Source organism: Cervus canadensis, chromosome 8 (assembly GCF_019320065.1).
Source record: "Cervus canadensis isolate Bull #8, Minnesota chromosome 8, ASM1932006v1, whole genome shotgun sequence".
Lineage (NCBI taxonomy): Eukaryota > Metazoa > Chordata > Mammalia > Artiodactyla > Cervidae > Cervus > Cervus canadensis.
Window position 1 is genome coordinate 44,344,420 of NC_057393.1, and position 16,156 is coordinate 44,360,575.

Consider the following 16,156-nt stretch of genomic DNA (forward strand, 5'->3'; position numbering starts at 1 on the left):
TGTGAGAATCACACTAAAATTTTTACATATATAGTCTACCAAACATTTTTTAAATGAACTTGGAGCTTATATGGTATTTAAAAATGCTGAAATGTCCCAGACATATATCAAGATAAGTTGGAATAGCAAACAAAAAAATTTATTTGTAAAGTAAAGCTAACATTTGATAATTTTGAAAAAGAGTCTGTAACTAGAACAGTCAAAAATACATTGAATGTCATCACTTATATTAGAATTAAGACTGGCTTTACTTTTAATTATAATGGGGTGGGCACTCTACTTTTTCTAAGTGCTTACAGCCAGTAAATCTCATCAGTCCTAGGAGTAAAATAAACACCTCAGACTCAGAGTTAATATGTGGTCAAGTTTGATTTCAAACCTTAACAAACACTATATTATATCACAAAACTCTTTAGAGAAGAACACCTCTATTCAGCATTATCCTGATGTGATATAAGGGTGTAGCACCAATGTTACCTCATAGGCTCATTTGGTTAATGAGGCTTGTGGGATGATGGTTCTGAGAACATTGTTCTCGATATTGTTGACCTTCTTCATGACTATCCTTGAACGGTATGTATTGCTCATGTTGATTCCTGAGTCACATTGGGGTTACAGGACAAATATGTCAGCCTACAGAACTTGTATAATCCCCTTATTACTAGCTGTAAGTCCAATCCTTTCATTCATGCCATCTTGGTTTATCACTACCTCCTTGAACACCTGATGCAACTCTTTTCACTCTTTTGTTTTTCCTTCTTCCTATCTTGTGACTCCATCTCAGATTCTGCTTGTTCCCACTCTTCTTAGAGTGTCCCAAGGCTCTGTGACAGGCACTTTTATCTTCTCTACCTCCACTCAAGTCCTGTATAACTTCTTTTAGTTCATGATTTACATACCTCCCATTTGTTAATAATCCTAAATTTAAATTTTTGGCACTTTTGTTCCTAGAGAAAAATTACAGCAAAAACCATTTCAAAAACAAATTTTCAGTTTCTACTAACATCAATATCCATTCAGTCTATAGTATTGCGATTCTTTGGACTATCATGACTCAGTTATCAAGAAACGTACAATATGTCAGTTATACTGGGCATCTGTCTAATAATGCCAAGGTATTAGTGATACATTTGGAATTTATAGCTTAAACTGATAAAACAAACAAACAAACTTAAAGCAAACAACTTTTAGTGTTACAGAGTGTTATCCTGAAGATGCCTACAATATTTTGCTATCCAGAATATCTTACAATCTTCCTGGAGGATTGCTACAAACAAGGTTGTATGTAGAAGAACATATATGTTATATATTAGCCATATCAGTAGGTTTGAATTTTGATGTCACAGATTACTATCACATAAAGAAAATGTGCCCCTAAGATGACATTTTAAGCCCATAAAATACATTTTAATTGTTTCTTCCATCACCCTGTTATCAAGAGACAACATTTCATTTCATAAAACATAATACAACTAAACATCTAAAATGATTTAGATGTTCTTTGAATATATTCAAAAGTTTTTTCTCTTTCTTCCATTTTATCCCTTTCTCTCTTCTCACAACCTTCTTCTCTTCTTCACTCTATTTTCTCTTTCCTCTCCTTTTCTTCTCTGTTTCCTTCCCTCTCTTCCTAATTTTCCTTCTAAAATATATATATTTTTAAATAATAGCCTTGTTTCAGTTTGTTAATGTGAAGTATCACATATATTGATTTGCCAATATTGAAGACTCCTTGTATCCCTGGATAAGGCCCACTTGGTCATGATGTATGATCTTTTTAATATGTTGTTGGATTCTGTAAAAACCATATGATTATCTCAATAGATGCAGAGAAAGCCTTTGATAAAGTTAAACATCCATTTATGATAAAAAACCTTCCAGAAATCAGGCATAGAAGGAACATACCTCACCATAATAAAAGCCATATATGATAAACCCACAGCAAACATTATCCTCAATGGTGAAAAATTGAAAACATTTCCCATAAAGTCAGGAAGGAGACAAGGGTGCCCACTCTCACCGCTACTATTCAACATAGTTTTGGAAGTGTTAGCCACAGCAATTAGAGAAGAAAAAGAAATAAAAGGAATCCAGACTGGAAAAGAAGAAGTAAAACTCTCACTGTTTGCAGATTACATGATCCTCTACATAGAAAACCCTAAAAAAAAAACAAAACAAAAAAAAAAAAACCAGAAAATTACTAGAGTTAATCAATGAATATAGTAAAGTTGCAGGGTATAAAATGAACACAGAGAAATCCCTTGCATTCCTATACAGTAACAATGAGAAAAAGGAAAGAGAAATTAAGGAAACAATTACATTCACTGTTGCAATGAAAATAATAAAATACTTAGGAATAAAGTTACCTAAAGAAACAAAAAACCTGTACATAGAAAACTATAAAACACTGATGAAAGAAATCAAAGATGACACTGATAGATGAAGAAATACACCATGCTCATGGATTGGAAGAATCAATATACTGAAAATGAGTATATTAGCCAAAGCAATCTATAGATTCAATTCACTCCCTATCAAGCTACCAATAGTATTTTTCAGAGAACTAAAACAAATAACTTCACAATTTGTATGGAAATACAAAAAACCTCAAACAGCCAAAGGAATCTTGAGAAAGAAGAATGGAACTGGAGGAATCAACCTGCCTGACTTCAGGCTATACTACAAAGCTATAGTCATCAAGACAGTATGGTACTGGCACAAAGACAGAAATATAGATCAATGGAACAAAATAGAAAGCCCAGAGATAAATCCACACACCTATGGACACCTCATCTTTGACAAAGGATGCAAGAATATACAATGGAGAAAAGACAATCTCTTTAACAAGTGGTGCTGGGAAAACTGGTCAACAACTTGTAAAAGAATGAAAATAGAACACTTTCTAACACCATAAACCAAAATAAACTCAAAATGGGTTAAAGATCTAAATATAAGACCAGAAATGACAAAACTCCTAGAGGAAAACATAGGCAAAACACTCTCTGACATAAATCACTGCAGGATCCTCTACAACCCATCTCCCAGTGTAATGAAAATAATAGCAAAAATAAACAAATGGGACCTAATTAAACTTAAAACCTTTTGCACAATGAAGGAAACTATAAGCAAGGTGAAAAGACAGCCCTCAGAATGGGAGAAAATAATAGCAAATGAAGCACCTGACAAAGAATTAATCTCAAAAATATACAAACAGTTCCTGCAGCTCAATTCCAGAAAAATAAATGACCTGATCAAAAATGGGCCAAAGAACTAAACAGACATGTATCAAAAGAAGACACACAGATGGCTAACAAACACATGAAAAGATGCTTAACCATCACTCACTATCAGAGAAGTGCAAATCAAAACCACAATGAGGTACCATCTCACACCGGTCTGAATGACTGCTATCAAAAAGTCTACTAACAATAAATGCTACTGAGGGTGCGGAGAAAAGAGAACCCTCTTACACTGTTGGTGGGAATGCAAACTGTTACAGTCACTATGGAGAACAGTGTGGAGATTCCTTAAAAAAACTGGAAAGAGAGCTGCCTTATGACCCAGCAATCCAACTTCTGGGCATACACACTGAGGAAACCAGAATTGAAAGAGACACATGTACCCCAATGTTCATCACAGCACTGTTTACAATAGGTAGGACATGGGAGCAACCTAGATGTCCATCAGCAGACTAATGGATAAGAAAGCTGTGGTATATATATACACAATGGAATATTACTCAGCTATTAAAAAGAATGCATTTGAAGCAGTTATAGTGAGGTAGATGAAACTGGAGTCAATTATACAGAGTGAAGTAACTCAGAAAGAAAAACACCAATACAGTATATTAATGCATATATTTGGAATTTAGAAAAATGGTAATGATGACCCTATATGTGAGACAGCTAAAGAGACACAGAGATAAAGAACAGACTTTTGAACTCTGTGGGAGAAGGCGAGGGTGGGATGATTTGAGAGAATAGCATTGAAACATGTATAGTAATGTATGTGAAATAGATTGCCAGTCCAGGTTTGATGCATGAGACAGGGTGCTCAGGGACAGTGCACTGGGATGACCCTGAGGGATGGGATGGGGAGGGAGGTGGGAGGGGGTTTCAGGATGGGGGACACATGTACACCCATGGCTGATTCATGTAAATGTATGGCAAAACCCACCACAATATTGCAACATAATTAGCCTCCAATTAAAATTAACTAATTAATTTTTTAAAAATTAGACAAGAAGGGAGATAAGACAAAAAATATTCAATCTACGGTCACCCTTTTAAGGCTAAGTTTTCAATTCTACTAATTATTAAAATGTGTTAGAGAATTTTTTCTTTTTAGTGAAGCCTGTCCCTGAACTCATCACAGAAAAGAAGATCTTGCTGATACAGGCCAGTATTTCCTTTTGTGAATATATAACATGATTATATGGTCTGGGTGTCACAGTTTTTAAACTACTTATAGAATAAATGTTAACAGGTAGTTTGGTTGCAACAAACTATAATTACTAGCTAGAACTATTTCCACACAAACTTTTTAAGCAAATGAATGGCTCTCTTCTATATTTAAGAATAAAACTGAGATGAAATGTTAAAAAAAGCCTTGCTTTTATAGTTAAATAATTAAATTTTGTAATAAGTGAATGTAATTGGCTTGGGGAACAGCTTCAGTGAACTTGCCTAGCATTGTCCCAGGAGTATTTACAACATGAATCAGGTCAAATGCATGTTTTTTTAGAAATTAATATAAATTAAAACTATTATGGCTTTAATCAGGGATTTCCTGGTTGCTCAACTATTAAAGGACCTACCTGCAATACAGGAGTCCCCGTTTCGATCCCTGGGTTGGGAAGATCCCCTGAAGAAGGCACACGCTACCCATTCTAGTAGTCTTGGGCTTCCCTGGTGGCTCAGATCTGGGTTTGATCCCTGGGCTGGGAAGATCCTCTGGAGAATGGCATGGCAACTTACTCCAGTATTCTTGCCTGGAGAATCCCCATAGACAGAGGAGCCTGGTGGGTTACAGTTGATGGGGTCACAAAGAATCAGATATGACTGAGTGACTAAGCACAGCACATGGCATTAATCTTAATAATGTGCAATTCAGAAGTACAAAACAACTAAAAAGAGATCATTATAAACTTTATCACTAAAAATTTTTATCATTTGGTTCAGTTCAATTCAGTCACTCAGTCATGTCCAGTACTTTGTGACCCCATGGACTGCAGCACTTCCAGGCTTCCCTGTCCATCACCAACTCCTGGAGCTTGCTCAAACTCAAGTCCATTGAGTCGGTGATGCCATCGAACCATCTCATCCTCTGTCGTCTCCTTCTCCTCCTGCCTTCAATTTTTCCCAGCATCAGGGTCTTTTCCAATAAGTCAGTTCTTCGCAGCAGGTGGCCAAAGTATTGAAACTTCAGCATTGTTCTTCCAATGTATATTCAGGACTGATTTCCTCTAAGACTGACTGGTTTGATCTCCTTGCAGCCCAAGGGACTCTCAAGAGTCTTCACCAACACCACAGTTCAAAAGCATCAGTTCTTTGGCACTAGGTTTTTTTATGGTCCAACTATCACATCCAAACATGACTACTGGAAAAACCATAGCTCTGACTATATGGAACTTGCTGGCAAAGTAATGTCTCTGCTTTTTAATATTTATCATTTCAATTATTACATATTATTTAATACCTGATCATAGTAAAATTTAATACATATCACAGTATAGTATTATACAAAATTCACTAATTATATATTTTAAAATGGTCCATTAAGCTTAGGAGTTACACATTTTTATAGCTATGAGATAATGAGATATAAATATTCAAGTTACCATTTATGCAATAAAAATTTACCAAATATTTATTCCTTTATTTTAAATTGCACTAGAAATAGAGTGATCTTTCTTTACTCTTACATATTTCCAATAAGTTGATATTTCTTTCAGTTGAATACATTAGTTAATCATATTTATTATTATTTTTTAAAGTAAATGAATCTATTAAAACACACTTAAATTGAAATATTCTTCATCATTGTTTTCTATTTTGGTTTATGATAACATAGTATATAAATTATACTTTATCTTTACATGTATTTATAACTATAATAAGAGAGATATTTTTGGACCTTCAATATTGAAGAAAGTGCTATCTTTTCACAAAAGAAATCTTAATCTTTAAAAATTTTAGTGCTATGCTTTTCTCTGTGCTCTTTTAACCTGCCATAGTTGTTTAGGAAATGTACTCAAATTGTGGGTTCAAGTGTATAAGATGAATTATCTTATTGTTTTAGGTCACCATCAAGAAAAAAAAATCTTAGTCACTTGAAAGTGAAAGTTGCTCAGTTGTATCTGACTCTTTGATACCCCATGGGCTATACAGTCCATGGAATTCTCCAGGCCAGAATATTGGAATGGATAGCCTTTCCCTTCTCCAGTAGATCTTCCCAACCCAGGGATTGAACTCAGGTCTCCCACATTGCGGGCAGATTCTTTACCAGCTGAGCCACAAGGGAAGCCCAAGAGTATTGGAGTGGGTAGCCTATCCCTTCTCCAGCGGATCTTCCTGACCCAGGAAATGAACCCGGGTCTCCTGCATTGTAGGTGGATTTTTTAACCAACTGGGATATGAGGGAAGCCCTCATAAGATATCCACTTAGTGGAATCTATTTAATTTTATTCTTTAATTCAATAGCTATATCTTTATGTATCATCCTTAGAGTACAGATATTTTAATCTCGTGCAGTGAAATATATTTTGCTGTTTCAAGACATATTTTGTCATTTACCAGGAGACTATAAAATAGACTTTGAAAGTGTTAGTCTTTCTGTCATGTCAAACTCTTTGCAACGCCATGGACTGTAACTCACAAGGTTCCTCTATCCATGGAATTCTCCAAGCAAGCATACTGGAGTGGGTAGTCATTCCTTTCTCCTGGGGATCTTCCCACTCCAGGATCGAACTCAGATCCTCCCCCATTGCAAGCAGATTTTTACCACCTGAACCACCAGGGAAGCTCTAAGAATACAAGAGTGGTCAGCCATTTCCTTCTCTAGGGAATCTTCCCAATCCAGGGATTGAACCCAGGTCTCTCACACTGTGGGCAAATTCTTTACCATCTGAGTCACTAAGATACAACACAATCTATGAAACATTAGTGCATAATCTCATAGTATATGTAATATTACATAGAAAATAAGACTATTTAAGCAATTTTGGAATTTTTCCATATTTATCCAGCCATTTTGAAATGACATTAATAAAGGCAAGAAATTTAGACAGAACTAACCAAGACATAAACATTAATTTAACAGTAAAGTGAGGAGATTGTCTGTGAAGATTCTCAACAGGCAGTGGTGACAAAGATAGAGTTTCCTATCACTATACCTCTTGGAGTACTCTGAAGGGTAAATAAAATGAGTTTCTTTAAAAAATAATGGAAACTGAGGACATGTAAGAAACATAGCAGAACAGATTGTTTTAAACCTCTTCATTTAGCTTGGCAGCTATTTGTATAAATCCAGCAGACCTCATTATCTGAGCAAGCATTACTTCAGATAACCATAATTTTAAAAGACTAATGAGGTGCCTCTTGAGAAATCTGTATTCAGGTCAGGAAGCAACAGTTAGAACTGGACATGGAACAACCAACTGGTTCCAAATAGGGAAAGGAGTAAGTCAAGGCTGTATACTGTCACCCTGCTTATTTAATTTTTATGCAGAGTACATCATGAGAAACTCTGGGCTGGATGAAGCACAAGCTGGGATTAAGATTGCTGGAAGAAATATCAATAACCTCAGATATGCAAATGACACCACCCTTATGGCAGAAAGTGAAGAGGAACTAAAGAGCCTCTTGATGAAAGTGAACGAGGAGAGTGAAAAAGTTGGCTTAAAGCTCAACATTCAGAAAACTAAGATCATGGCATCTGGTTCCATCACTTCATCGCAAATAGATGGGGAAACAGTGAAAACAGTGATAGACTTTTATATTTTGGGGGCTCCAAAATCACTGCAGATGGTGATTTCAGCCATGAAATTAAAAGATGCTTGCTCCTTGGAAAAAAGTTATGACTAACCTAGACAGCATATTAAAAAGCAGAGACATTACTTTGCCAACAAATATTCATTTAGTCATAGCTATGGTTTTTCCAGTAGTCGTGTATGGATGTGAGAGTTGGACTATAAAGAAAGCTGAGCCCTGAAGAATTGATTCTTTTGAACTGTGGTGTTGGAGAAGACTCTTGAGAGTCCCTTGGACTGCAAGGAGATCCAACCAGTCCATCCTGAAGGAGATCAGTCCTGGGTGTTCATTGGAAGGACTGATACTGAAGCTGAAACTCCAATACTTTGGCCACCTGAAGTGAAGAGCTGACTCATTGGAAAAGACCCTGATGCTGGAAAAGATTGGAGGTGGGAGGAGAAGGGAATGACAGAGGATGAGATGGCTGGATGGCATCACCGACTCAATGGACATGAGTTTGAGTAAACTCTGGGAGTTGGTCATGGACCGGGAGGCCTGGTGTGTAGCAGTCCATGGGGACGCAAAGAGTCGGACATGACTGAGCCGCTGAACTGAACTGAATGAAGTGCTAGCACAGCAATCCCTCTTAATCCCAACTCCGTTCACCAAAATATCCTTTGATACTTCTATTGAATTTTCAAATGAATGAAACTCACTTTTAGAGAGATACATTTGCCTAAATAAAATGTTCAAAATAAGAATCATGATATGACTGGGAACTTAATCATTCAAGTGCTGAAAACCTTAACTTGGCATCAGGGAGATGACAGAAATCAACTGCAGTTTAGAACAAATCCCAAAGGACTTTTTATATGCCATTAGATAAAAATTATTTAACACAATACAGGATAGAAATGGTAAAGACCTAACAGAAGTAGACTAGATTAAGAAGAAGTGGCAAGAATACACAGAAGAATTATACAAAAGGATCTTAATGACCTATATAACCACGAAGGTATGTATAGTCATTCACCTAGAGCTAGATGAGGGAACTCAAGTGTGGCTTAGCAAGCATTACTATGAACAAAGTTAGAGGAGGTGAAGGAATTCCAGATGAGTTATTTCAAATCCTAAAAGATGATGCTATTAAAATATTGCATTCAATATGCCACTAAATTTGGGAAACTCAGCAGTGGCCACATGACTGGAAAAAATTGAGTATTCATTCCAATTCCAAAGAAAGGAAATGCCAAAGAATGCTCAAACTATTGCACGATTGCGCTCATTTCACGTGCTAGCAAGATAATGCTCAAAATCCATCAAGCTAGGCTTTAGCAGTGCATGAATCGAGAAATTCCAGATGTACAAGCTGGGTTTAGAAAAGGCAGAAAACCAGAGATAAAATTGCCAACATCTGTTGTATCATAGAGAAAGCAAGGAAATTCCAGAAAAACAGCTATTTCTGCCTCTTTGACTATGCTGAAGCCTTTGACTGTGTGGATCATAGCAAACTGTGGAAAATTCTTAAAGAGATGGAAATGCCAGACCATCTTACCTGACTCCTGAGAAACCTGTATGCAGGTCAAGAAGCAACAGTTAGAACCACACATGGAAAAATGGACTGGTTCAAAACTGGGAAACACGTACATCAAGACTGTATACTGTCACCCTTATTATTTAACTTCTATGCAGAGTACATCATGCAAAATGCTGTGTTGGATGAATCACAAGTAGGAATCAAGACTAAAATAACAGATGATACCACTCTAATGACAGAAAGTGAAGAGGAACTGAAGAGCCTCTTAGGACGGTGAAAGAGACAGTGAAAAAGCTAGCTTAAAACCAGCATTCAAAAAGCCAAGATCTTGGCATCTGGTTCCATTACTTCATGGCAAATAGATGGGGAGAAAGTGGAAACAATGGCAGATTTTATTTTCTTTGACTCCAGAATCACTGTGGATGGTTGACTACAGCCATGAAATTAACAGACACTTGCTCCTTGGAAGAAAATCTATGAAAAACCTAGCAAGGTATTAAAAATCAGAGACATCACTTTGCTGACAAATGTCCATATGGTCAAATCTATATTTTTTCTAGTTTTGTATGGATGTGAGAATTGGACCATAAAGAAGGCTGAGCACCAAAGAATTGATGCTTTCAAGTTGTGGTGCTGGCAAAGACTCTTGAGAGTCTCTTGGACAGTGAGGAGATCAAACCTGTCAATCCTAAAGAAAATCAACTCTGAATATTCATTGGAAGAACCGAAGCTAAAGCTGAAACTCCAGTACTTTGGCCACCTGATGCAAAGAGCCAACTCATTGGAAAAGATTCTGATACTGGGAAAGATTGAGATCAGGAGGAGGGGGTGACAGAGGATGAGATGGTTTGTTGACATCACCAACTCAATGGACATGAGTTCAAGCATACTCTGCAAGGTAGTAATGGAGAGAGGGAAGCTTGATGTGCTGCAGTCCATGGGGGTCACAAAAAGTTGGAGATGACTTAGTGACCAAACCAAGAACCTCCAGATATACAAGTTGGATTTAGAAAAGGCAGAGGAAGGAGAGGTTAAATTGCCACCATACATTGGATCATAGAAAAAGCAAGAAAATTCCAGAAAAACATCAATCTTACTTCTCAGCCTCTGTCCTATTCTGTGTTACTTCCTTTAATTATATCTAATACAGTCTGTTGTTACATCAATCCTTTAAAATAAAGACACAATCCTCTGGATTTTCCTAATAAATTAATACTTCTGTGATCTATATTAATAGAATTATAGACATTTTCTTACACTAGCTATACTAAACAATGTGCTAAATCAGAGTTACACACTCAAACTAATGTTGAACAAGATTGATATTTCTGAGTATACTATGGGTAATTGCAAGAATCATAGCTACATGGGTAATTTTCTATATGGTTTAGAGGACCTCTAGGAATTTACTTACCTCAGCATGTGGCTAAATTGTTGGCAAGTTTTTAGTTTAAGACCCACCAGTATCTGTTCATAGATACATATCCATAACTACTCACATCCATCTCTCATGATCATAGACCAATAATGAGAGAGACAGACAGGCTTTTGTACTCATGGGACTTATGTTCAGTCAGATGGGGGAGACAAAAGGTACGTAGATAGATATAATTTATCTACTAACGTTTCTGATAAGAGCTACAAAAGAGAAACATAAGCATTACCAAATGAAGGTTCTAGAACTGGAGCACAGACCTTCAGATTTATAGTCATGTGGATTTTATACCTCACTGTGTAGGTACCTCATGTACCTTAAAATGTATTTTGATTTATAAACTGGCAATGACTTGTTGGAAAAGACCCTGATGCTGGGAGGGATTGGGGGCAGGAGGAGAAGGGGATGACAGAGGATGAGATGGCTGGATGGCATCACGACTCGATGGACATGAGTTTGAGTAAACTCTGGGAGTTGGTGATGGACAGGGAGGCCTGGCGTGCTGCAATTCATGGGGTCGCAAAGAGTTGGACACGACTGAGCGACTGAACTGAACTGAACTGAGTGATTGTGTTATATGTGGAGTCCAATCTGTCATGTAATTTGAGTATTAAAATGACAAACTAAAATTTATGTGTCAAGATCTTGGACATTTTATCTTAAACTCCAAAAGATAAAAGTAGGCATGTATTGTTCTGAAGTGATCTAAATTAATGATGTCTATTTAAGCAAAATACCTTGCTAATTTGGAGTAAGAAACTTAAAATATGTACACATTTTTTTGTGGGGATTGTAAACACCCTATTAGCATGGTGTTTTATGAAAACGTTATTCCAAAATTTTACAGTGTCATTAGTGACACCATAATTACTTCATGAGTCCAGATACTGACATCCAAAAGTTTACACATGATGAGTATGTAAGCATTGTATCAAACCAGAGACAAAGTTAGGCATATCTGCATCACCCTGAAAGCAAGGATGAGGAGGAGGAAACATTAACTAACATCTATGTGACTAGCATTGGCTAAGTGTTTTCATTCTTTATTAAATCTGGTAATAATCCAGTGAAATGGTTTTATTATTCTTATGTGAAAATAAGTTAAAGAAGAAACTGCAGTATAATGTCATTTTTCCTAGTTACACACAGATGCCAACACTAGTGACAGTATTCGATAGCTTTGAGGGACTCTGTGGATGTCTGCCAACCCTAATTGCCCTCAGGAAGGACTTGATTTATGACATCTATGAATGAATGAATGAATGAATTTATTTGTTTGCTCATGTATTAGGCTTCTTTCCAAATATGATTTGAGATAGTATGTGACTTATTTAAATATTGTATGACTTTCCAAATGTGAAAGGTATGATTTGAACTTTGTGATGTTATTTTATCTGACAAATTTGACATGGGTAGAAGTCAATAAATATTAATATGGGACTACACTACTGAAATAGTCATTTTATCCAGTACATACATAGTTATATGGTGCTACAGTGACATTCTGATGAGGCAATTTTTCTAGATGATGGGAATATGACAGACAAAAATCCTGTTGTGATCATGCTTACATTATAATTTTTAAATTAAAAAGTAATGTATTTATGCAGATTGACAAAATATATAAAATAAATATAAATTTATGTAAAAAATAAAACCTTGAGATATAAATTCTTTTTATCACTCAATACATTTTTATTTTTTTATTTTTATTCTTTCAGTAAGTGCTAAACATAATGTCTTGACTTTATGATCATAAGAAGGTAATTAATTATTACAGAAGGTAATTGCAGATCTGTACAAAAAATGTTCTAAACTTGCAAACATAAGGAATTTTAATAAGACTATAATGGACCAAACTAATTAAGTCCTCAATATCAGGGGATATCTTGAATTAGTCATTTTTCTTAAATACATAATTATCAAGCAATTACTTACTCAGATCCACATAATTTTCTCATAATAAAAGCAATCACATTATGTCAGGGAATACTAAACCTATTATTATCATTACACACAAATATTAAGTAATTTGTTTTCAAGTACATAAAGATTTTCCTCCCTGATGTGATTTCCAAAGTTCTTTTTGCCAGTGTCTTTGAAAGAAACTAATCTGATTTATTTTGTAAGAGTGCAATTCACAAAATCTCCCAAGTATGGTTTACCATGAGGGATTACTGTAAAATGGTTTATATTGTTTTTGCAGCAATAGAAAGTTAGGCTTTTTGTTGTTGTTAAGTGAATCTTAACTGCCTGCTAAGGTATCTTCAAAAGAGACTAACAAAAACTACAGGTCAAACTCTCCATGTAATCACTGAAAAGATCATGTGCTTTTCTTTTTCCCTCTCCCCTTCCCTGATTTTTAACACCTGGAGTGATTACTATGTTTTGACAACATAGTGAGTCAACAATCTTTTAGGCAAATTCCTTATGCCAGATGTCACTGATCTAATGTAAATGTCTATGCATAATTCAGTTCCTGAAGATATGGTATTTAACAGAGTCATTAAAGATCCCAAGAAATGTTTGCTACCAGATTATTTACCACTAACTCTTTTAGGAAACATGTTTTTCAAAGGTAAACAGATTAAATCCCTAAATACATCAATAACAAATAATTTTTTAAAAAAACTTTGTAAAATTTCTTTATATAGGTAAGTCTTTATAATTTTTTTAAAGATAACAGTGGGCACACATTCAAATTTCCTTATAAAAATCAACTCACAAAACCAAAGAAACATAAAGACAGGGGTAAACTCAAGTCAGAGTTAGTAATTTGTGATCCTGTTTCCTCTATTTTGAAACCGTCTCACTTTTCTAATCATGATGTAAGAAATCTTGGAACTATTTTCATGCCTTCAGACTTCATAGGATCTGACTCAAATTTACCTCTCCAGCCTCTTGACAAAATTGCTCTTTTTTGTTTTTTGAAACCTATATTTTGTTTTTCTGCTTTGGGGCATAAATTTTCTTCCATGGTTCTTTGCCTGGAAACACTTCATTATCTTTCAGACCTCAGGTCTGAACCATTTCTTCCAGAACTTTCCTTGATGATTTAGGTTTTACAGCACCCTAAAGATTTATTTCTTAGAACTTTTCTAAGTTTGTCATTTCTATATATTTGATTGATTTTCAATTAATTGCTGTCTCTTTAAGTTTGCAATTCTAAGGCTAGAAAACATTACAATTTCAATCCTTAATACCTAATGTGACAGCTTTAAATAATACTGGATACACACACATATTGAAGAATATCTCTTTTGTTTGGACTACAGGGATAAAGATTTAAGTTTAACATAATGCATAGTTTATCAAACATTTTTATCAATAGATCCTCTGGTAATATTTGCATCTCATTTCATATTCACATTTAGATTCTACCTCGTTTTTCTGTCAAAATCAACCAGTGTAAGTGTCTTAACTAGACTGTTGTGGTATCATTGCTCAGTAATATGCACTATTTTCTGCTCCATTGACTTTAGGCTTGGCCATGGGACTTGCTTTGGTCAGTGGAATGTGAGCTACTGTGACATACAACAGGAAGATTTACCTGTGACCAGGGGCTTTGGTAAATTCTCTTGTGGTCCTGTCCCTCACTGTGTGAAGAGCAGACATACTTAGTCATGGATCCCTGAAGAGGGAGGTGTGTCATGTCAAACTGACGTGAATCCAACCCAATCATCAGCCCAAAGTCAAGGCCAGCCAGCCAATCCCTAAGTGTATCAAAACCCATTAATAAAATCCTAATTTTTAATGGTGAACTAGTGATATTTTAGTATTGTTAACTATGCATATTTTGATAGGAAAACCTAATTGATGCTATTGTATGCATTTTTGTCTTCTATTTTTTTTTTTTAAACTGTATCATCTGCAGTGCAGGAGACACAGGAGATGAAAGTTTGATCCCTGGGTTGTAAAGACCATCTGTTAGAGGAGGGAAGGGCAACTCACTCTAGTATTCTTCAATATTCTTGCCTCAAAAATCCCATGAACAGGGGAGCCTGGTGGGCTATAGTCCATAGGGTTGCAAAGAATTGGACATGACTAATAGTATCAGCATCAGCATAATTTTCTTTTTCTATTTTCTTTGAGTATTAGGCTCTTACATTCCAATATTGTTTTACATGTTCATAAAATCCTGTCATGCTAGAAGTTCACAGGATAATTCCCACTTCTATGTACAAATCTAAAAACAATTGAAGTCAGAATCTTGAAAAGATATTTCCACTACCATGTTCATTGCAGCACTATTCTCAATAGCCAAGAAAAGGGAATAACCTAACTGTCCATCAGTGGATGAGTGGATAAAGAAAAAGTGGCACACACATACAATGGAACATGAGGCAGCCTTAAAAAAGAATAAAGTTCTGCAATTTGTGACAACATGGATGAACCCTCACAATATTCCTCTAAGATAAATAAGCCAGTCACAGAATGACCAATACTACATGATTCCATGTAGATGAGATATTCAAAATAGTTAAGCTGGAAAAAGCAATGAACAAAATTATGGTTGCTTGGAGGAAGGGAGTAGTGAAGAGTTGCTGTTAAAAGTGTATAAAGTCTCAGTTACATTATTTCTTTCTCATTTTATAAATGTAAAAACTAGGGGACAGAGTGACTAAGCAAACTGTCCAGGACCACAAGAACAGTCAGTAGCTTCAGAAGTTGAAACCAACCAGAGGGTTCGTCCTCCAGAATCCACAATATTGAAGTCATGTAAATCTTTCTTGGACTATGTACATAAGTTTTCAGATTGAAAACAGCTATCATATATCAGAAATAATCAATATAGGGCAAGGAATATCTAAATATATACTAATGAAAAAATTTTAAGCTCTGGAATCAAGAGTCTCATAAACAGAAACAAACAAAAAACCTTAAAAAATGTTTAAAACTTTAATATACCCACACACTGCTAAAATGTTAGAAGCCAGAAAATATTAGAAAAGACTATGTATGGTTTTTGTTGCTGCTCAGTCACTCAGTTGTGTCCAACTCTTTGGGACCCCATGGACTGCAGCATGCCAGGCTTCCCTGTCCTTCAACAATTCCCAGAGCTCACTTAAACTCATGTCCATTGAGTTGGTGATGCAATCCAACCATCTTGTCCTCTGTCGTCCCCTTCTCCTCCTGCTTTCAACCTTTCCCAGCATCAGGGTCTTTTCCAATGGGTCAGTTCTTCATATCAGGTGGCCAAAGTATTGGAGCTTC

General features: G+C 35.7%; 1 protein-coding gene across 1 annotated transcript in view; it reads right to left on the minus strand.

Annotated features, from left to right (window-relative positions):
- The window catches only part of PCDH15 (protocadherin related 15), a 1,286,954-nt gene that overhangs the window by 174,780 nt on the left and 1,096,018 nt on the right, over positions 1 to 16,156 (minus strand). The gene's annotated exons all lie outside the window — the stretch shown is intronic.